Source organism: Alexandromys fortis, unplaced genomic scaffold (genome assembly GCF_014885135.2).
Source record: "Alexandromys fortis isolate MF-2015 unplaced genomic scaffold, M_Fortis_MF-2015_v1.1 scaffold_127, whole genome shotgun sequence".
NCBI classification, from domain to species: Eukaryota; Metazoa; Chordata; class Mammalia; order Rodentia; family Cricetidae; genus Alexandromys; species Alexandromys fortis.
Window position 1 is genome coordinate 2,568,981 of NW_026068006.1, and position 22,811 is coordinate 2,591,791.

The 22,811-nt window shown below is 43.2% G+C and overlaps 1 long non-coding RNA gene across 2 annotated transcripts in view; it reads right to left on the minus strand.

Moving 5' to 3' along the window:
- LOC126513265 (uncharacterized) overlaps positions 1-22,811 on the minus strand; it is a 351,195-nt gene that overhangs the window by 157,584 nt on the left and 170,800 nt on the right. The window lies entirely within an intron of this gene.

Genomic DNA, 22,811 nt, shown 5'->3' on the forward strand with positions numbered 1-22,811 from the left:
CCATGATCAGAGAGTCCGGTTTTATCCCATGCTTTTTCAGTCACAGTCCAGCTGGCCTTGGTGAGCTCCCAATAGATCAGCCCCCACTGTCTCAGTGGGTGGGTGCACCCCCCGTGGTCCTGACATCCTTGCTCGTGTTCTCCCTCCATCTGCTCCTCATTGGGACCTTGGGAGCTCAATCAGACAGAAACTTAACAGAGAAATAAGAGAACTGACAGATGTCATGACTCAAATGGACTTAACAGACATCTATAAAACATTCCACCCAAACACAAAAGAATATACCTTCTTCTCAGCACCTTGTGGAACCTTCTCTAAAATCAACCACATACTCAGTAACAAAGCAAACTTCCACAGATACAAAAAAAAATGGAGTAACTACCTGTATCGTATTGATCATCATGGTTTAAAGTTAGAATTTAACAACATTACTCTTGGAAAGTCTACAAATTCATGAAAATTTAACAGTGAATTACTGAACCACCACTGGGTCAAAGAAGAAATAAAGAAAGAAATAAAGACTTTCTAGAATTCCACGAAAATGAAGGCACAATATACCTAAACCTATGGGACACTATGAAAGCAGTGCTAAGAGGAAAGTTCATAGCACTAAGTGCCCACATAAAGAAAGTGGAGAAGGCTCACAATAGTGACTTAACAGCACACCTGAAAGTTCTAGAACAAAAATAAGCAGGCACACCCAGGAGGAGTAGAAGACAGGAAATAAACAAATTGAAGGCTGAAATAAATAAAATAGAAACAAAGAAAACCATACAAAGAATCAATGAGGAAAAAGTGCTGGTTCTTTGAGAAAATCAACAAGATAGACAAACCTTTATCCAAACTAATCAAAAGGCAGAGAGAGAACATCCAAATTAACAAAATCAGAAATAAAAAGGGGGACACAACAATAGACACTGAGGAAATTCAGAGAATCATTAGGTCATACTACAAAAACCTGTACTCCACAAAATTGGAAAATGTAAAAGAAATAAACAATATTCTGGATAGATACCATATACCAAAATTAAATCAAGACCAGGTGAACAATTTAAATAGACCTATAAACTGTAAGGAAATAGAAGTTGTCATCAAAAGCCTCCCAACCAAAAAAAGCCCAGGGCTGGATGGTTTTAGTTCAGAATTCTGCCAGAACTTCCAAGAAGAGCTAATACCTATAGTCCTCAAAGTGTTCCACATAATAGAAACAAAAGGAACATTGCCAAACTCTTTTAATGAGGCTAAAGTTACCCTGATACTGAAACCATACAAAGACTCAACCAAGAAAGAAAATTACAGACCAATCTCATTCATTAACATAGATGCAAAGATACTCAGAAAAACACTGACAAACCGAATCCAAGAACACATCAAAAAAATCATTCACCATGATCAAGTCAGCTTCATCTTAGAGATGCAGGGATGGTTCAACATACAAAATTCTATCAATGTAATCCATTATATAAACAGAAAGAAAAAAAACATGTGATCATCTCATTAGATGCAGTAAAAGCAATCAACAAAATTCAACACCCCATCATGATAAAGGTCTTGGAGAGATCATGGATACAAGGAACATATCTAAACATAATACAAGCAATATACAACAAGCAGATAGCCAACATCAAATTAAATTGAGAAAAACTCAAAGTGATTCCATTAAAATCAATAACAAGACAAGGTTGTCCACTCTCTCCATATCTCTTCAACATAGTTCTTGAAGTTCTGGCTATAGCAACAAGACAACGAAAGATCAAGGGAATTCAAATTGGAAAGAAAGAAGTCAACTTTTCATTATTTGCAGATGATAAGATAGTATATATAAGTGACCCCAAAAATTCTACCATGGAACTCCTACAGCTGATAAATACCTTCAGCAATGAGGAAGGATACAAGATCAACTCAAAAAAAAATCAGTAGCCCTCCTATATACAAATGATAAAGAAACTCAGAAAGAAATCAGAGAAACATCACCTTTCACAATAGCCACAAATAATTAAAATATCTTGGGGGTAACACTAACCAAAGAAGTGAAAGAGAAGAACATTAAGTCTTTGAAAAAAGAACTTGGAGAAGATACCAGAAAATGGAAAGATCTCTCATGTTCTTGGATAGATAAGATCAACATGATAAAAATTTGGCAATCCTACCAAAAGCAATTTATGGATTCAATGCAATCCCCATCAAAATCCCAACACAATTCTTCACAGATCTTGAAAGAAAAGTAATCAACTTCATATGGAAAACCAAAAAACCCAGGATAGCCAAAACAATCCTGTACAATAAAGGAACTTCTGGAGGCATCACCATCCTTGACATCAAGCTCTATTACAGAGCTACAGTACTGAAAACAGCCTGGTATTGGCATAAAACAGGGTGGTTGACCAATGGAATTGAATTGAAGACCTGGATATTAATCCACACACCTATGAACACTTGATTTTTGACAAAGAAGCTAAAATTATACAATGGAAAAAAGAAAGCTTCTTCAACAAATTGTGCTGGCATAATTGAATGTCAACATGTAGAGGAAAGAAAAATAATTTCATATCTATCACCATGCACAAAATTCAAGTCAAAATGGATTAAAGACCTCAATATAAATCTGATCAGACTGAGCCTGATAGAAGAGAAAGTGGAAAGTACTCTTCAATGCACAGGCACAGGAGACCACTACTGAAATAAAACCCCAGTAGCACATACACCAAGAGCAACAATAAATAAATGGGACTTCCTGAAACTTAGAAGCTTCTGTAAAGCAAAGGACACAGTCAATAAGGCAAAAGGGCAGCCTACTGAATGGGAAAAGAACTTCACCAACCCCACATCAGACAAAGGACTCAAAATATATAATTAACTCAAAAAATTAGACATCACAACTCCAAATAACCCAATTAAAAATGGAGTAGAGAACTAAACAGAGAATTCTCAACAGAAGAATCTCAAATGGTCAAAAGATGCTTAAGGAAATGCTCAACATTCTTAGCCATCAGGGAAATACAAATCAAAACAACTCTGAGATACCATTTTACACCTGCCAAAATGGGTAAGATCAAAACCACCAATGACTGCTTATGCTGGAGAGGATGTCGAGTAAGGGGAACACTCATCCATTGCTGGTGGGAATGCAAACTTATTCAACCACTTTGGAAATCAGTGTGGCAGTTTTTCAGAAAATTGGGAAACAACCTACCTCAGGATTCAGCAATACCGCTTTTGGACATATACCCAAAAGATGCTCAATCATACTACATAGGCATTTGCTCAACTATGTTCATAGTTATTTGTAATAGCCAGAACCTGGAAAAACATAGATGTCCCTCAACCAAAGAATGAATAAAGAAAATGTAACACATTTACACATTAGAGTTCTACTCAGCAGTAAAAAACAATGACATCTTAAAATTTGCATGCAAATGGATGGAACTAGAAAACACCATTCTGAGTGAGGCAACCCAGACTCTAAAAGATGATTATGGTATGTATTCATTCATAAGTGGATACTAGCTATAAACAAAGGACATTGAGCCTATAGTTCATGATCCTAAAGAAGCTAAGTAACAAGGTGAACCCTAAGAAAAACAGATAGATAGACAGATAGATAGATAGATAGATAGATAGATAGATAGATAGATAGATGATAGATAGATAGATAGATAGATAGATAGATAGATAGATAGATAGATAGATGATAGATAGATAGATCCATCTGGAAAGTCAAAATAAACAAGATTACCTGACAAATTGGGCACATGGGAGTGGGGAGAGAAGGGAGGGTGAAAGGAGAAGGTGAGAGGAGAAGGGAAGGAGGGAGGAAAACTTGAGGGAATTGGATAGCCAAGATGGAGGAAGCACAGATATGAGAGCAAGGAAAAAGATATCTTGATTGAGGGAGCCATTGTGGGGCTAACAAGAAACCTGGCTGTAGAGAAATTCCTAAGAATCCACAAGGATGATCCCAGCTAAGACCCTAAGTAATAGAGGAGAGGGTTCCCGAACTGGCCTTGCCCTGTAGTCAGACTGATGAATATTTTAAATATCACCATAGAACCTTCATCTAGCAATTGATTGAAACAGGCAGAGATCCACTTTGGAGCATTGGACTGAGCTCCTAACATCCAGTTGAAGAATGGGAGGATTGAGAATATGAGCAAAGAGGTCAAGACCATGATGGGTTCACCCACTGAAACAATCTACCTGAGCTCTCAAACTCCATCCAGACAAGGAAGGAACAAGCATAGGACCAAACTAGTTCCTCTGAATGTGGTTGACAGTTGCATTGCTGGGGCAGACTGAGGGGCCACTGGAATTGGCACCAAGATTTATCCCAACTGCATTTACTGGCTTTTTGGGAACCCATTCTCTTTGGAAGGATACCTTACTCATCCTAGATATAGTAGGGAGGGTCTTGGACCTTCCCCAAAGCAATGGACCTTACCCTCTCTAAGGAGTGGATGGGGGGTAGAGAGGGTAAGTGGAGAGAATGGGAGAAGGGGAGAGAGTGGGAACTGGGATTGGTATATATAATAAAAAAGATTGTTTTCTGTTTAAAAAAATAAAAATGTTTTTTAAAAACTGCAGGGAAATTCTAAAAGGTTTTCCTGTTTGAAATCAGTGGAGAAGTTCAACTATAACATCATCTACTCTCTATAAAGGTAAAAATATTTTCTGGATTTATTTAATAGAGCCTAATATTCTTTGGGTGATATATGGGACATCTTTTCATGAATTGGTGCCTTCGGGTCCAGTTCCACATTGATCACCACCTCTGCCATCATTTACAGTTTGAAATGTGCTGGGCATGCGCATTTCTGCATTTGTGAATTTGATTTCACAATATCAACAATATAAAGTGACTTACCGTGATATTCATAATAGGTTGCCATCTTTAGTTTTGCTCAAGGATATAGTTCAGAAAGATTTCAGAGTTAAAGGCTGAAGTCAGGCATTTACTTTGCTGCCAACGAAAAGTGACCTTGAGTTATCTATGAAATCATTTAAAGTTTGTTTCTTTGTTTGTAGAACCAGAGTCATAATACATGCCTTATACATAATACAAGCCATAATACATAATACAAGGTTAGTGTGAGGCTGAGTAAAGAGATACAGAAAAAAAAAAAGCTTAGCATGGTGATGTGTTTTGGGGAAAGAGTCAAAAACTGTAAAGGCAGAACAAGCAAGGAAGTGCTCAATCTGTGATGTGGGAGTGATTTCTTACTAATAAAGAAACTGCCTCGGCCCTCATAGGACAGAAAATTAGGTAGGCGGAGTAGACAGAGGAGAATGCTGGGAAAAAGAAGCTGAGAGTGAGTCGCCATGGTTCTCCCGCTCCAGACAGATGCAGGTTAAGATCCTCCCTGGTAAGCCAGCTCGTGGGCTACACAGAATATTAGAAATGGGTTAGAACAATATGTAAGAGCTAGCCAATAAGAAACTGGACCTAGCCGGGCCAGGCAGTGTTTGAAAGAATACAGTTTCCGTGTAATTATTTCTGGGTATAAGCTAGCCATGTGGACGGCCGGGTGCCGGGGACGCAGCCCCGCCGCTCCTATTTCAACAAATCTGTAAGACTTGCATCTACTGTGGGTCAGTAAGTTCCTGAGTTAGCAAACACCACAAACTGGCTCGGTAGCAGCAGTGTGCCGCAGACTCAGGGTTCTGCGGTTCTCTGTTTCATGTATAGACTAACTGTCGTGCATAGATCTTTTCATGTATAGACTAACTGTCATAGATACAAGATCTTTTCATGTATAGTCTGTCATACACACAAGATCTTTTCCATGTGGAACATTGACACAAAAATCTGGGCATCATAGCTCATACCCATAACTCCAGTACTTGAGAGGTGATAGTAAGAGGATCAGGAATTTATGGTTATACCCAGTTATACAATGAGTTTCTGGACAGCCTGGGTTATAAGAGATTTTGTCTCAAAAAAGGAAAATGTGTCTCAGAGAGTGTTAAAAAGCTATGGCTGAGAAAACGCAAAGAGACCTAGAGAAGGATGGATCTCCACTCGTAGGTAGAAAGAAGGGCAATCCTACAGAGTAGTAACTTATTTGTGGAGTCATGGTTTTTGTTTTCTTGTTTGTTTGTTTGTTTGTTTTTGGTTTTTTTTTTTTTTTGAGACAGGGTTTCTCTGTAGCTTTGGAGAGAGTCGTGTTTTAAATACACCCCCTTGGTGCCATTTAACAATATGAAATAATTTTTTGGGGGGGGTTTGGTTTTTTGAAACAGGGTTTCTCTGTAGCTTTGGAGCCTATCCTGGAACTAGCTCTTGTAGACCAGGCTGGCCTCGAATTCTCAGAGATCTGCCTGCCTCTGCCTCCCGAGTGCTGGGATTAAAGGTGTGCGCCACCACCGCCTGGCTGAAATAATTTTTAAGGTGATTCCATAAACTACTTCAGCCAAGACAAAACAGAGAGGATGAAAGTATCAGTGGCAATGACAAGGGACATCCCATTTGGGCACAAGGCTCATAGAAGAAACAGGAACTTTCTCTAGGAGCCAATTTCGTAGACTGTGTGCCATTCTAAACATGAAAATTCTGGCACTTCAACAACTTTAGACATGTTTATTATCAAAACAACAGATATCTGATTATGTATAGACCTATTATCTTTTCAAGTAGCTATATTGGTAACTATTCATACCCAGTAAACAGGTCAAAGAATGAGAGTAAGCCAAAGTGGGCATAATGCCTACTACTGACTGAAAACCTAAAAAGAGCTAAAGTTACCCAGGAGACCAGCCTCTAGGTACATCTAAGAGAGATTACCTGATTAGGTTAGCTTCTCAACCCGCCTATGAAGGACTATGTTGATTACATACACACACCCTAAGTGTGGGTGGTACACTTCTGTGCACTTGGGTTTTTGACGATATAAACAGGAAAAAGGTGTCTGAGTAAACAGTTCATCACTTTCCTCTTCATAACTGCAGGTACAACAGAATCCGCTGTTTCAAACTCCTGTCGCTTCGATGTTTCAGTCGTGATGGACTCTATTCTGAAGCCATCCACTAAAACAATCCTTTCCTTACTTAAGTATCCCTTTGGGGTATCTCATCAATCAGCAGGAAGAGTAACTGAAACATAAAAACTATCTGGAGTGGGATGGCTGCTATGACAAACCTGACCTCATGCTTCTTAGGCCTTTGCAACTGGCTCAAGGGAGGGATGTTGAATTTAGAACTTTGGGACAGAGGAGCCCTTAAATGCCACATTGATGAGCCATTGCAGGGTCTTAGGAAAGATGATGCTGAGAGAAACACAGACAGTGGAGGCTCAACTTTCAAAGTGGGGACAAGAATTCCACTACGAACTGGGGTAGAGACTTTTCAGGTTATATTGCAGCAAATAGTCTGTCTGCCTTCTTCTTCCCATGTCTCAAGAATTTATATAAGGCTAAATTTCAAAGTGGCAGACTGATTTTTCTGGTAGAGGAAGTTCCGAGACATGAGAACATTTGGCCATGACTCGGCTACTGCTTACTGCTCTTTTTTCAGGCCTACAGCAAAAAAAGAGTTGAGCAGAATGAGGTGAAAATGTGGTCTGGTGAAGAAGGCTGAACGAATAGAGAACAAGGAGAGTAAAGATGACAAGCCATATGTAAATGCTGAAGATGTTGGTGCCATTAAAGATAAACTTTCTTCTCTGCACAAAGACAACAAGAAAAGTACCCTGAGGTCAAGACCTCACCCATCAAAGCCTCAAACTTGTAAAAAAGCAAAGTCATTTTAAAGGAGAGAACCTAAAGCCAGAATGTTAGAAGAATCCCCTGCTCCTAGAAAGCAACTACTGGGGAAATGTTCCCCCAGGACCAGCAGACATAGGCTGCTGCAACTGTGGTCCATGGATCTGTCATCAAAACCTAGTAGCATCATCCAAATGGCACTGGTTTTAAAGGCATGAAAGATGAAGAGATGAGGGATCATAGAGACTCGCACCACAATTCCAGAAAACCACTGAGGTCAGGTAGAGCGTTGCAGAGTTGAGTTCTTGCAAGAAGACCCCAAGAGGACATTTAGGGAAACTATTAAGATCAAGTTCAAGTTTCCAAGGAGACCTCAGGATGTTGGAGATGCCAGAATGATAGGATGTCTTCCAAGGAAAGCAGCACGCGTGTAAGAGAGAGGCTACATGTTACAGATCACGGAGCTGGAAGAGTGGGGTTATCTCTTCGGTGCCCAGATAATTTCATTATGAGTCTCAAACGATGAGTGCCAGACGTGGAGCTGGAGGATTAGCTATTTGACCTGATGTGTTTCAGATTTTCTGCTTGTTTGTTTTTGGTTGGATCTTTCCTTGCTATGCCTCATTCCTGTCTTTGGGAATGGGAATAATTACTCTGCCCCACTGTGTGTTGAAAGCATATGATTTATTGATTTTTATAAAGGGTCATCCTTAAGTGATTGTGTTGAGTTTTGAAAGATAACTTTGAACATTTAGTATTGGAACTATTTAAGACTAAACAAATTCCACAAACTCAGAAGCTAATAAACAACAGACACTTGTTTCTTAGAGTTCTAGAGGTTAGTGGACCAAAGTGCCAGGCTCCCGAGATTTGGTATCTCTAGAATCCACTTTGTGGTTTATAGATGAATATCCACCAGTGTTGCCATCAGGTTGTGGACAGGAAAGCAACTCACTACATCTTATTTAAAAGGTTAATAACCCACTCAAGGGTTCTGCCCTCACAAGACAAAGTCCCACCTCTAAATATCATCACTTTGGTGATCAGCTCTCAACATGAGGAGGAGCAGAGAAATACTCACACTGAAGAGAGATAGCAATCAGGAAAATGGTATTCTAAAGAGAGGCACTTACATTTCTGTCTTTGGCTACCAGAACCCTAGAAACATGTTTCAGTTTTTATTTTAAAGCTATTTAAACAATAATCCTCAAGAATGGGAAATTTCCTCCAAAATTTCATGCCGAGAGAAGAATTTTTTCAGCCCTATCATCTTTGTTGCTTTCTTACACAGAGAAATGGAGATGATAACTAAGGATTTACAAAAAGCATAAAAGAAAAAACAGGAACGACTGACATCACAGCTGAACTGGACGGGAAGAAACCTGGAAAATCATACAGTTTGATTTTGTGGTTTAACCTCTCAGGAAATCTTGACCTTGAAAGTGAGCCTTCCAAAGTCACTTTCAAAGTTGGTGCAATATCTAAGAATAGAATTCCAGAGTCTGGATTGTTCAGTTCAGCTCACTACCCTGCTGGCGTGCGTCCCATCTACCTGGGAACCTGCCATTGCTTTCTTATCTACCTGACAGCATTGGTATTCGTTACCTGACTAGAACATGGTCAAGAAAGGTGGGTGTGATACCAGACCATTTGCCCAGTCTCCCCCACTTTTCAAATTAACGAGTACACAGGAACCTTGACGGCTTTGCTATCCTTGGTTGCCGTTGTCAGGGTTACAAGAATGTCTGTTTGGTTATTTGGTTGTTATTGACCGGATAATTTCTATTTCCTCATAAGTTTGAGTTAGTTTTTACCAGCTTCTGTGCTTTTGGTAACCAGAATACGGATGTCAACACTGACTTATATTTGAAGAGCTGACAAAATCAAACCCAGTAAAATTGCATATATGACAATTCTGCATTCCGTTGAAGAGCATATTAGCATTTGTGTGAGCATCTGCTTTGTTCCTGCTATTATGTGAAATCTGAGTCTTTGAGCACTGCTTAGAACTAGGCTACTTAAGAGAATTGTGCCTCTGAAATAGTCTTAAAAGACATTGTGTGTTGTGTTGATAGGCACAGCTTACCCCCAAGGCTTACCTTCTTGTCTCATGCGCTTTCTAGTGTCCTGGGGCGGGGGAAGGTTATTCCTCTTTAAGCACCTCCTCTCCCTTGGCATGTTACTAGTATCCTGTCACTGTTACATGGTCCTACATCTCCTTCCTCTGGACCTCCTCTTTCTTATCTAAGTTCTCCAAGGGTCCCACTTTTCTGCTTTTGCTGTTTTCACCAAAGCATCAAATGAAGAACCCAAGACTAGGCTGCAATTCTTCTGTGTGAAGACATCTTCTAAACAGTAGGAGCCCCTGGAATGGTTCTTTGCTTCTTTCTAGTTTATCTTAAGGATCTCCTTCTCATTAGCTATTCTGACTCATGATTTGGGAGATTGAGCAACATGTGGCTAATAAAATAAACAAGAATTTATTACCTGCTATATCCTCCCCACTCAGCTGAGCAGTCTAGTTTAATCCATAGGACAAGGTTTTTCAAAGTTAGTAATAATAGCTCCTTTTATAGATAGAAAGCATCTCAAAGTATCTAAAGCTTAGTAGCTGAGTTCTTGTGAATATTAGTAAATATTAATATTTTATATATTAACAAAAGGTTTATATGACATGAAAAGAAGTCAAAATATGGCCTCTTTGACGATTAGGAAGAAGAGAAGGCATTCAGTACTCTTATCCACCTTTGCAATTTGTGCCTCCTCACAAGGAAGCCAGGGAGCTTCACACCCAGGTTATGGCAGCAATGGCTTTAGAAAGTGTATTATTGATAACAACTGCAGTCTGCAAAGGCACACCTGTGAAAACTATTCAAAAGGAATGTGCACTGCAAAAGCTTTAAATCAATGGTAAATCTGAATTTATGTATGGCTAGCTCAATTAAAATGTCTAATCATAGCATTTATTACTCATTGTGACACAGTACCTGGCAGAAGAAACTTAAGGCAGGGAGGATTTATTTAGGCTCATGGTTTTGGAGGTTTTCAATTTATTATGGTAGTGAAGACGTGGCTACAGAAATGGTTCCCAGCTCCACCCATGGTAGCAGGATCCGCTCCACCCATGGAGACAGGGTTCCTGAGGTGGAATCGCTCTTCACATATCAGCCAATCAAGAAGTAGGAAGCCTGACTGGAAGTAGGGCTAGATTGTAACCCTCCAAGACACGCCCACGGTGATCTATCCAACAAGGGAATCAAGTGAACCCTTAGAGATTCTTCAGCTACAAACCAAAATAAATACTCAAATAAATATATCACTTAACAAATGCATAAATAATGATATCACTTAACATAGTTCTAAGGCTGCTCTGCTCTTCAATAAAATTCACGTGTAATTTGCTGTTAACATCACTTCAGCCTCATGGAAGTAGGACGTGCAGCCCTGCCCTTTAAAGCAAATGATTCAGTGGAAGGCTGCCTGACATTCTCACTACCATCTTCTTGTACTCATTCTTAAGACCGTATGTATGAGAAGGATTTCTCCTCCCATCAACTCGCAGTTGTTAAAAGGCAGTGTAGGGTCGAGTGCATCTCGGTGCGAGAGTGCTTGCCTAGAATGCACGGGACTTTGGGTTCAATTTCCAGCAGTTTAATTTTTTAAGAACTAATTTGATATGTTTAAATAGTTGGACAACGACGCAGAATCAATGAATCACATGGCTAGCGGTTACTGAATATGGAAGCTAATGCTTTTAGTGGAAGGGAGTCTCACTAACTAGCTAATGAAACGGACCATTTTAGTTTAGTGATTGACGATCGTGACATCGCCCTCCCGTGACATCGCCCTCCCCTCCCTCCTTCCCTCTAGTCCATATGGAATGCAAACCTCTACTAAAGGACAAAGATCTCCCTAATTTCCTCAGTCCAGGTGGGCTAAGTCCATTCAGAACTGGCTGTGAGTGATAAACAAATTATAAACCCCATGTTGGGCCTTTCAAGGCTCTGAATTAGCAGGGCTCTCGTGAAGGGCCAGGGACTATGGGCTGTGCCTGGTTAAGGCATTAACTCGCCACCTCTGTGACTCTTTGTAGCCATCATTCAGAGGATCTGGGACCGGAAGTTTCCTTTTTTCCCTGGGTCCCTTTGTGAGCAGCATGACGAGGCGGGGCACCGTGCCTGGGCACATTACTTCACCAGCGTTAACTTCCCTGTGTTCGTTCTCCAGGGGGGGGGGGGGGACCTTTTCCCCTTTAACTGAGACCAAAGTTTTCTCTTCTCCTCTTTGTGATGTGGAAATGGATGGGAAGAGATGAGTTTTGCTGAGTCTTGTGAGAGTTAGTGAAAGAGGAGATGGGCAAGGGATGGATACTGTCTCCTGATTCCATAGAGAGGCTGCTCCCTATGAACAGAGCAGTGGCTGTTATGAACTACAAAACCACATTGTTCCTTTCTTTCATGCTGAATGGAATTGGTTACCCTTTCAGGGTAAGTGTGAAAACGGGCGAGAGAAAGAACATATCCACGTTGGGCAACTTTAAATAGAAGAGTTTGAGAAACGCTGGTGTGCTGGCTATAAAATGATGAAAATTCATCAATGAAAGTGCGTGGTTTTAATTAGTCTCTGAACTATATTCTAAAAGGAAGTTCACCAAAAGAATAATACCACAGCAAACTACATGTGCAGAGTCTCTGCGTCAGGAAGAAATCCCAGCAGCCTCGTCACCTCTTTCAGGGCCCAGAGAGCAGGGTGTTCAAACCTTGAGTGTGCAGCAGGTGTGGCTGACAGTGCTGTTTCTGGAGTGCTTTTGGAGACTGCCCTGGCATGTGGAGAGACAGGATGAGAATCCTGATACCAAATCCTATCTCTGTGTAGAGTTTCTTAACGATTTAATAAGATGCAGGAGGATGCCCAGGGGAAAGCATGCTTCCTTGCGGCTTTCATTCAATCAGTCATTCACACATCCATCCATCCATCCGTCCGTCCATTTATAGCCAAGAGGGTGTTAGATGCTCCATCTGCTGTATCCTGATCTGGGGGACCACATGCTTGCTCTTCTCTACCGTTTAGCACAAATAATGAGATGAACAACAATCTACAAGCTTGCAGAATGCTTTCTCTTTGGGTCTTTCTGATTGCTCTTGGTACTTCTATAAGTGAGAATGAATTGTTACACAGCTCTCACAGTCAGTGCGACTTAGACGTCCAGAGAATGGGTGGACAAAGCAGGCAGATAATAATGGGTCTCTTTGGCCTAATTTTCAAGATGCCATCGCTTTTTAATCTTAAAGGTCTATTATTTTTATTTCATGTGTGCAGGTATTTTGCCTCCGAGCATGTATGTATACTGTGTGTGTGCCTGGTTCCTCAGGCGGTCAGAAGAGAGCATCGGATCCCCGGAAGCTATAGTTGGAGAAAGCTTCAAGCCACTGTTCACATGCTGGAAACTAAACCCAAGTCCCCTTTGAGAGCAGCAATGCCTCTTAACTGCTGAGCTGTTTCTCTAGCCCCTAAATGTGCCGTCTCTTTCAGCTCGTCCCCTATCCCAGGACCAAGTTATCAGTCCCTAGAGACCCCTTGTAGAGTGCAGGTGCCTGCTTACCAGCTTGGGTGACGGTGCCTGGCGGTTCATTCATGGTTATAAAATTTGTAGGTAATTGGTAGACTCATAATCGTGCAATATAAAAACTGGATAAATAGCTCTCTAGTGTGCTTTCAGCTATGTAGTTTCAATATTAGAAACATGATTTTCACATTCTATTCTACTACTAAATTCCAAAATTAGCCATAATCCAAGTTGTCCGGAATGCAGTCACCGTGGAAGTAGGATTTCCATGGCATATATGAGCATGAGTTCATTCTATTTCATTGTTTTCGTGTGCTGCTGACTCTCATGCATGTTAGCCAAGTATGCTACCAATAAACTATATCTTTGACTTATAAATTATTGGATTTGAAGGAAAGACAGCAATGAGGGCTGGAGAGATGTCTCAGTGCTGAGAGCACTTGGTGCTCTTACAGAGGACCAGGCTCAGCTCCCAGAACCCACAGGGCAGATCACTACAGTCAACAACTCTAGTTCCAGAGGATCCGACAACTTCTCCGCCTCTGAAGGCAGAAGGCATGCAAATGATATATGGAGACATGCAGGCAGGACACCCACTTATACAAAATAAAGAAATATAAAAAGGAAGACAAGAACGAGATTTCCAGGGAAAACAGGCCCCACAAAATCCCTGAACCATAGTCCTGCACAGACCCTGAACAGCTCAGCTCCAAGCCCCAACCCAGTGAAGGAAGCACACGCTGAAAATGTGACCAGAGCGGGGGAGGGGGGCGGGATGTGTCTCCGAGCCTAGAGCTGGAGAAAAGACCCCAGACCCTGAAACCAGGATCAAAAGAATTCACAATGCTCTTAGATTCAGGGAATACCAAAGATATTTGCCCTGGTCCAAAAATTAGGGTCAAAAAGAACCAAAGAAAGAAGCCCAGTTTGTCCCCAAAATCGAAGTCATCTCTGCCCCCCTCCCTAAAACCAGCCAATCCCTGAGTAGATAAAACTGACCAATCACTGAGCACCTAGAGGCTTGGCCTTCCCCCTCAGGCAGTTACCAGCAGCTGGGAATTCCCTTCAGTCTTGGAAAGCCCCCTTACATCACAGAGAACAGCCAATTCAAAGCCTGGAATTCCCTTCACCCCACTAGGGGGCAGCCAATCACAAGCCCAGAGCCTTGGCAGGCCCCAAGCCTCTCCCCTAGATAAACCCCCTCTGTTCTGAGTTCAGGGCCTGGCTTTCTTATGCGCTGGTAGTGTTGCAGCTGTTCTTGTCATTGCTCGCAGTAAAGACTGGTTTTGCACAGAGTCGGTTTCCTGGTGGTGGTTCGGGTTTCGGATTCCCCACATAACAGTTTGGGTGTGGGGCAGTGAATATTTGTGCATACACATACATGCACACGATGTGTTTGAGTGTTCACATGTGCACATGTAGCGGTCGGTTCTTACCTTCCACCCTTAAATGGGTTCTGCAAATGAAGCTCAGGCCACTTGAACAGCACTTTAACCACAGAGCCATCCACCAGCCCCAAAGATATGTTTTCGAAGTGAAGTTCTATACACATGAAGGGGAAAAATATTTGGTGGTCATAGGTGAAACCATGAGACCCCATTAAAAAGGGCTACCAAGGATTTATTAGGATGTAAATAGCCACCCTGGGCCTCTGTTCCACTCAGGAGTGAATAGAACCAGCAGTATGATCTTGGATCAGACAAGAAACACCAACTCTGTGGGGTCGGATAGCCCATGGCAATGGGCGAAGCAAATACTCACTACAGGTGGTGGTTGTGCGAAGGGGCAGTGGCTTAACTGGTATCTTGTAGGGCCCTGGTCTCCCTTATTCCTGGGGTGCATTCACAGGGACAGTTTATGGTCAGCTAACTAAGCTTTTTGTGTGTTTCTGTGTTCTCCCTGCCCCGCCTGGTGGTTAGCTGCAGGGCATTTACTCCATTGTTAATATGGTAATTTCCCACCTGCCTGGGCGGAGATCCTTGTGCTGCAGTTAGGTAGATAAGGCCTCCCCCAATGCTAAATAAACTGGCATTTGGCTGATCTCCTTTCGAATGAGCCTGGTCTCTCTGTGTGTTCTTTCAATCTCCATGCCCTTGCTCGACTTGCGTTCGGTACAGTGGAGGGTGTGTGTAACACAAAATCGGGTGTTACAGTATCTAGCCTTTGGTTTGAGGTTTGAGAAGCCACTGGCAGCCATTTAAACCAATGGATACTTGGTGAGCACAAATTAACAAATTTACAAAATGAAGTGATAATAGTGTTTACTTCACAGGGTCCTTGTAAGGATTGAGCTGAGGCTACCCAGAGAGCTCCCAGCAGGATCTAACATGTACTCGTTACTGAACTGGCATCAACTGTTATTAATATTATCATCAGTAGCATTGGCAGACAGGAAATGGAATGATAGATTTACTTTTATTTATGTGTATGTGTGTTTGCGTGGATGCATGTCATGTGTGTGCAGATGCCGACAGAAGACTGAAGTGGACATTGGATTCCTGGAGCTGTAGCCCAGGTGATTGTAAGCTACCCAACATGAATGCCAGGAACACATAGGACCCAAACTCTAGTACTCGGGAGGAGCAGTGGAGGCCCTTAACTGCTAAGCCATCACTCCAGCCCTAGAGAGTTTTGATTAAATATCCAGAATAAATCCTTAGGACTAAAGAGTTTCTGGTGTAATTGGGGTGAAATCCAGGAGGTAAAAGTCCCACCAACTAGGCTGATAATGTTTGTGACTCAAATCACAAACACTGAGTAAGGTGTTAAGCAGAGCCATCGCTGTGTGAAACAAGTCCCACAGTTTCTGTGGACAGGACACAGCACAGGACCAGAACCGCTGGTTAGATAACAGTCAAGAGGTCACAGTGAGAATTAAAGTTTGCTGTGGGGAGCCAAGGAGCCAGACAGCACAGCCAGCCTTCAGTCAGAGAATGGAAAGAGTTCACTTCTGACTAGTGAGCTGCGCAAGAAAAACATTCTGCCCGGAAAGCAAAGAGCAGAGGCAGACCCGCCTCCTGCTGGCAAGCACACTCCACCCAACCAGAAAACACCTAGGACACAGGAAACCTCCAATAACTCTAGTCAGCTAAATGATCAATTGATTCAATGGTGACAGATTCCATGAACTGCATCAGCTTGGGAGCGTGGGTCCTAGAGACGGTCTTGCTTCCATTTCAGCAGCCTCCTTTGTGTGATTCCCCTCGCCATCCTGCTTGGGCGGAATGGTGCTGGGTCTGTAGCGTGGTAGATGTTGGGAAGGACACGAAAGAAAAGTTCGAGTTCAGTTGTGAGCTGAAGGTTCTTTGTAAGACATAGCCATATGGAAAGCTGCAGAGCTCACACAGTGATGTGTTACATACTCAGAGAAGTGGGAAACACATGCAAAGTGGGTTGACCAGAAGTCTGCATCTCTTGTGTTTGCTGGACTTTGAAAAACAGACAAGATATGGGTATAAAGGGAAAAGTGGGAACGCTTTTCTGCTAGGGACCACAGAGTCTAGTGTGTGTATGTGCAGAGGGGTGTGTGCACTTCCTTTCTGAAACAGTGCTGGCCGTCCATATTAGTCAGTAATGGTCCCTCTTCGTGGAAATAGGGGAGGACTGCTGGATGGTGGAGACCGCTAGGCTGTTGCTCTTCAGAGTTTAAAAAATATTAGCAATTTTAGAATCAGTAAACAGCCCAATGATTCCTCCCAATGCTTAGGATCCATAGTAGAAAGAGAAACATGAGAAGCAAATGGTGTAAGTAAGAGATTAGAGACACACTAAGGCAAATTTCAGTATCCAAGCTATGTGGCTATGGGAGGAAAAAGCCGAGTGAAGGAAAACAGGCAAGAAGGGCTCCAAGGCTTAGAGCCACGCGAGACACCAAGTTCATCAGCACTGTTGAAGGAGCTCAAGCAAGGTGTCCCCGGGGGCAACAGTAGGAAGACTCGGTGGCTGTGGTTATTTAAAATTCAACTTTATGACAGTTTTGTAAGACAAAGCAGAGACTTCTTATATTAGCTTTGGCCAGAAGTATTCAGATCCGAGAAGACTGACTGCTGAATTGGGAGATTAATCCAACACTCACCACGTGTGGCATTGGAAAGTCACCTCACTTCTGGTGACCTGGGTTTCCTGAAACATCAAGTGTGGGAATTAGATGCAGTGCCCCTGGGTATCCTCCAGTTCTGCTTTCTGGGGCGCCCTGAGACGACGCTAGCACCTGTTTTCAATTTGAGCTCTTTCGTGCATTTCCTTATTCTTTAAACCTGCCTTTCTAGTAAGCTGTGGCATTCATTATGGGGCTTCCAGTCATTTCCGTTTATTCTAGAGAGAATATATATTCCATTTTTTTTAGCTCTAGCCTTTCCAGCCCCCTCATGTTGAAACCATATTTTGTGAGAACAGCTGTTAAAATCATCTCTGGGTTTCATGACTGGGAAGCCCTACTGGACAAGGTTCAGCCTGAGAGGGCGGCCCGCTTACTTGGATGAGAATTTTCAGTGATGTTATGTACTGTTGCACGCTGTTCTAACTTATCTGGAGCCATGAGGAAGGCCTCCTGGCAGTTGTGTACCTGGAACTTCCTTGTCTCCACCCTACACTTCCTCCTCTCTGACGCTCAACATTCTAGACCTTTCATTGCAGGGTGCTCAGACTAGCCAGGCCTTCAGCAGGCACCAAAGGAAAATGAGGACAGGCTAAGAGGAAACGAAGAACATGATGCCTGAAGTCCCTCTGGCAGAATTTGGCAGCAGGGATGGGGAATTCTGACTCTCCCTGTAGATGGCAACGAGTGGGACAAAAAGGATACAGTGAGCCCCAGTCACCCTTCGCTAGAGAGGAAATGGGCAGAGTTCCTTAGCCCCTACCACGAGCTGGAATCTTCATCAGGATGGTCACTAGGGAGTCCTTTGCTTCTTAGGTCTTAATGTGTTTGCCCCTGCTGTACTGCAGGGAAAACCCTTCGTGATCAGGTAGCTCCCCCGGAAGTCATCTCCTTCGGAAGCGCCATCCTTTCAACTGCCATCCTCAGCACTCAGCCCACGCTGCATCTGCAGAGAGCAGTTCTCACGGACATTTACACAGGTCACTTCCTACCCGTTCTCTTCCCTCATTACTAATGCGCTCCAGGTCCCATCTCTACCTCAAAGCCACCTGACTGCCCTCTGAATGCTAACAATAATCCTGGGTCAGTGCCTAGGCCCCTTAGCACAGCTAATACTTTAAACAAAAACTACCTATCACGGGACCACAGTCAGTCACGCCATGAACAGCAGCATAGCAATTCCGGGGCTTCTAGGGAAACGTCACCCTGTCTCTTCTACAATGGCTCAGGTTTCTTAATTCCTAGGAAGACAGGTCTTCCCTTCTCGAGTTCTTGAGCCCCTGGGGACCCCTACCTGGTGCTTTTATTTCTTCCATCAGCCCTCATCACCATGTTTCCAGCTCTTATGCTTCAGTAGATAAAATGGGTCCTACTGTGTGAGCTGGAAACAGTGTGATAATAAGATCTGGCCTCAGGTTGCCCTTGTCCTCATCATCCCCCCTATAGTGCAGAGGGCTTCTTCCTTCTGTTCCCCTCTCCTTTCCATGGTGTGGGGGGGGGGGGTCAGGCAACATCCTGCTGCTGCCACAAACCATCTAAGAAAATCCACTTACAAAGAGAAAGATCTGTTTTGCTCACAGTTTCAGAGATTTTAGCCCATGATCTCTTGAGCCCATTACTCTGGGCCTGTGGTGTGTTGTAAACTCTTCCTATGGGATGAAAGGAAAAATCTCTTCAACCCAGATAAAGAAGGCAGCAGCTGCACAAAGAAAAATTTCTGTCCAAGTCTGGCTTGGTAAACCAATACATTTATTGGCATTATCTACAGGGATAATGGCAGCGACACCACCGGGAAGTCTCTTGAGCAATTTATAAACAGGTAAACTATTACAATAAAGAGTTCCATTCATAGCTAGATATAGTCATGGAAATTATACTCCGATGGGTCCCACTGGGCAATGCACAGGCCATGACATCACAATCCTCCCCTTAGTTCCCTGGCACTGTGTATCACTACAGTGACCTCAAGAAGGGGAGGAGTTTTCTGAACCGACTGAGTCTCCACCTCCTTCTAAGAGGTGACGTTAGTAAGTGTGATGCCAAGGGGGTCTCCTAGTGACTCCAAGTGCTCTGATTCACAGACGAAACCGATTCCCATGAGTTGGCAGTGAGCTCCGAAGTAGGAGAGTGTGGTGACGTTGCTCACAGTGTGTGGTGACGTTGCTCACAGTGTGGTACCTGGGAAGGAAGCGGTGGACACTGGGATCCCAATATCCCAGTCAAGGACATACCTCCTAATGAGCTAACGTTTTCCCACGTCGCATCACTCTATAAACGTAGCTATCTCTGAGAAAGAACCAACCACCCTCAAGGAGGTGAATTAGCCATTTGGGTACTGCAGCGTAAAGTGATGGCAAGGGCTATCTGGTCTGTTGGAAAGACAGCAATGAGCCTTGCTTTTCAGAAACCATGAAGGAAACACTAGTCAGAGATGAGGCTTGTGGGGTGAAAGTCTATTTACCTTTTCAGTTGTATGTTGATGGTGGGAACGGTGGGCTGCGGCCTCGGCTCCAGCATGGCTAGCTTTATACCCAAAATAACAACACACAAACTGTATTCTTTTAAACACTGCTTGGCCCATTAGCTCTAGCCTCTTACTGGCTAACTCTCACATCTTGATTAACCCATTTCTAATGAGTATAGCGCCACGAGGTGGTGGCTTACCAGGAATATTCTTAACCTGCATCCATCTTGGAGAGGAGAGCTATGGTGACTGGCTCACTTCCCTTCTTCCCAGCATTCTGGTCGGTCTACTCCGCCTATCTAAATTCTGCCCTATCAGGTCAAGCAGCTTTCTTTATTACTTAACCAATGAAAGCAACAGATAGACAGATGACCCTCATCCATCAGTTGTAAGAGAAGGTGGGCTTGGAAAAGCGACCAAGGGACAGGTAAAAGATATTTGGGGGAAAATTTTAATTTTACTATTATTTTTCTATTTTTTGAGATTACAATATAATTGCTTCTGCTTCCCTTTCTCCCTCCGAACCCTGCCATATAACCCTCCTTGCTTTCTCTAGTGGTTCCTCTTTTCATTAATTGATGCATATATTTGACAATTTGATGATTGTTTTTGACATGTCAGTTTTAGGGGAGAAAGCACAGGGCTTATAGCTAACATCCCTAAACAAAACAAAGAATAACAAGAGAAACCATGCATTAGTTTAGTTGACACTTTATGTGGATGAGACCCCATTGACCTGGGGAAATCTGAGCATGTTTATGGACTGGCAGGTGCATGTGTTTGGAAAAAAAATATGGTCTAAGTGCAATAACCTGAGGGAAAGCAAGGCCAGATCGGGTCATTCCAGTTCCTTGTGGTATTTCTATATTATGCCCCTTCCATCTAGGCACAGGGTAGGATACCTGTCACCCGAGTGTCCAAAAGAGAGGAAGAAGGGAGAGGTTCAGAGAGGAATCTTCTAGATTTTGTGGTCTGTTTTAGGAAGGAAACAGTGGCATGGATTTCCCTCCCATGAGCCACTTCAGGAGAGAAGGACAGGAGACTGTTGAGACTCTTGCCTCTGTGGTCTTATCTTCCTTCATCTTAAAATCCTCAGCATACCGAGATGCTGTGTGTAGCATGGGGAAGAAAGGAGAGAGGATGGGCAAGTAAGGTCTCTAAATGTCCACATGAGGTGGGCTCTGCCTGGATTGGGAAAAGACAGCGTGGAGAAAGCAGAGCTGTTTTTATTCTCTTCAAGTGCAGAGGATTCACACAATTGGAGTTAAAATAACCAGAGTATGCCTGGAAAATCACCCAGATCCGCATTTTTTCCTTATGAGTAAAAACATACCTGTGCCTTAGAGGACTCCGGGCAGAAGATGAGGCTTGGGGAGGAGACCATGGAGAGGGAGGGGACAGTGAAGGGGGAGGAGACAGTGGAGGGGAGGAGACTGTGGAGAGGGAGGGGACAGTGAAGGGGAGGAGACTGTGGAGGGGAGGGGACCATGGAGAGGGAGGGGACCGTAGAGGGGAGGGGACAGTGGAGGGGAGTGGAAGTGGAGGGGACAGTGGATCAGCCACATTAGTGAACTGATGAACAGGGATAGTGAACTGAATGAAAGGAGTAATGGGCTCAGTTTGCTGTAATCCTTGATGATACAGTCTAGGGGTATCGATTGCATCCACTCTCTTTCCACCAGTTAAAAACTTAAAAGGTAGGAAAAACTTTGAGCACAACGGATAGTGGAGAAATCTCAAACACTGCAGACAGTCAGAGACAGAACCAGCAGTTAAGAAAGGGTTTTATTCGGGAAACACACATGCAGAAGACTCACAGGGAAAAAGCAGAGGGGTGGCTCAAAAATGCAGTCTGTTTTCAAGGGCTGGTGTTTTGTTTTGTTCTGTTTGATGTTGGACTAACAAGTCCTGATCCAGCCTTGAACATGTTGAGCCAGTCCATCTGGCCTGCCTGTAGGAGACAAAAGCCCACAAAGCTTTTTTTTTTTTTTTTTTTAAGCACCCAGGCCTTTGTCTTAGGTCATGAGGATGAGAAGAAGCCAACCATTTTGGAAGTTTGCCACCTTTATAAGCTAGTGACGGCTCCCCTCCCTATCCGTCTGCCTACCACGACTCTGTTCAACTCCCGGTCTCTCACCCATGAGTCAATAGAAGCTGGTGAGATGGAAGATCTGTCAAACATGGCTCCTGGATGCTGTGAAATTAGTAAAATTAGTGCTCGGCTCACAGGAGGACTGAGAGCAGGCAGGAGCTCAGAAGGAGTAAGGAAGCATGGAAGGGCCTGGGAGTTGGAAACCTTCATAATTATCTAGGCTCAGTCATCGGGAAGCTGTGTGGGCTTGTTCTCGTCCTTTGTATATTGAAGACAGGCTTCTTCACAGCCTCCTCTTCCCCAAAGGCCTGTATTCAGCATCCAACGAAAAATAAACACGTAGAAGCTGGGGAAAGGGCTGTGCGAGCCCCCGGTGGTTGTTACTATTTCTCTAGTTTGCCTCATTGTGTTAGGAAAGAACCCACAAAATTTGCAGAGGGAGAGGGAGGAAGAGAGGGAGAAGAAAGAGATCTGGGAGAGACAGAGAAGTAATGACTTCTCAGAACAGATGCCTAAGGAGCAGACACGTGCATCGAATACTTGAAGACCCCACTTGGTGAGGTCTGTTTAGAAAATAAAATTCTGTTTGACATAGTGGCAAGGCCTCCATGCACTTCCCCCACTCGCTGGTGGGTGGGCTGGGGACTGGGAGGCCTCTTACCGGTGCTTGGCTTGTTGCTAAGCAGGGCTGGTGTGCTTGCTCTCGGCTTTATATACAGTGTATTGTTGTTTTGTAAGGCAAAGTGCCCTTATAAATCCTGCATTGCTGAGATGGAGCATGGCAGGAAATAATTACATAAATCATTACACTTGTGTCTCACATTGCCTCTTATTCCTCATTTTATACTCCCATGTGTTAAATAACCTGAACCCTGAAATCATAATAGTATCCTTAATAT